This window comes from Schistocerca nitens, chromosome 1, assembly GCF_023898315.1.
Source record: "Schistocerca nitens isolate TAMUIC-IGC-003100 chromosome 1, iqSchNite1.1, whole genome shotgun sequence".
NCBI lineage: Eukaryota > Metazoa > Arthropoda > Insecta > Orthoptera > Acrididae > Schistocerca > Schistocerca nitens.
This window is the reverse complement of record NC_064614.1, coordinates 497,338,363-497,339,574: the sequence shown is the minus strand read 5'-3', so window position 1 is coordinate 497,339,574 and position 1,212 is coordinate 497,338,363. Positions and strand designations below refer to the sequence as shown.

At 39.0% G+C, this 1,212-nt stretch overlaps 1 pseudogene; it reads left to right on the top strand.

The window, feature by feature from the left end:
• Nucleotides 1-260: 260 nt before the first annotated feature.
• On the top strand, nucleotides 261-432 carry LOC126205056 (U2 spliceosomal RNA; annotated as a pseudogene).
• Nucleotides 433-1,212: the final 780 nt, after the last annotated feature.

Genomic DNA, 1,212 nt, shown 5'->3' with positions numbered 1-1,212 from the left:
GGTAGAGTTCTAACTGCAATTTCAATCTGACATAAATTCCCCAATTTTAAATCCATTATCCAACCTGAAACCAGAATATTGTTGTTCACACTCCTCGAATTTTTCATACGAAATGTAGAGTCCTCCCTTTTATACGTGTTATTTCTAAAGACAGAAGAAATTGGAGCATACACACTTTTTCACATTGCTAAATTATCGTTACTTGTTGATACCTAGTGTGAAAGCCTGAACAACAGTATGGCATAGGTTATATTTCACCTATGTATTCTCTCAACTGGAAAAAAATATCTGTTCCTAAAAGTTTAACATCTGTTACATCCTGCATCACAGGACAAGAATATTAGACTTATCTTTGACTCATGAAGTAATGCTAAGAGCATGCTCTACCTCTGTCACAAGATGCCTCCTCACTTTCGAACTCTCTTAAGCTAGTCAAATGCCTCACCACCTCCATAGTCTCTTAAGGCAGCCAAACAGCAGCAAAGGGAGTTGTAAATATCTGGTTAATACCACGTATAACTTAACAAATTCGGTAACATACCGTACGTAATTTTATTTCGATGGTCATATCTCCCTTTGTAGGTGGGAGATTGAAATTTCGTTAAAAGATCTCACCGCAACGAAAATTGCTTGCTTACAGCTCCAACTCGCGATTCATATCTGTGGTATTCTCACTTTCGCTTCCACACGGCTGGGCGGGCGTCACTGATAACATGTTGGTCAACCAATTAATTAAATTGATCATGAGAGTCCCTTTGCATTGTAAGTGATGTTTTTTGTGCTGTCGGGCTACACTCGCCAGGTAACTCAAATGGGAATCTCAGGAGGAACGCTATTGAGAAAATTTAGAGAACCGACATTTGAAGCTGTCTGCAGACGGATTTTACTGCCACCAACGTACATTTCGCATAAGGACAACGAACAAAAGACACGAGAAATTAGCGCTCATACGAAGACACATAGGCAGTCTTTATTTCCCCTCTGTTCGCCAGTGGAATAGGAAAGCAAATTACCAGTAATAATACAGGGTACACTCCACCATGCTCCGTACGATGGCTTGCAATGTATGCATATAGATGTAGATGTAAATTTCGTCTACTTATTAAAATGTCAGTCCATCCATTTATAGGCAAACAAAAGTCATGGAAGGATATAGTCACTTACTTATTTAGAAAACAAAAGACGGAATGGGACTGACTTTCACTAAAAACC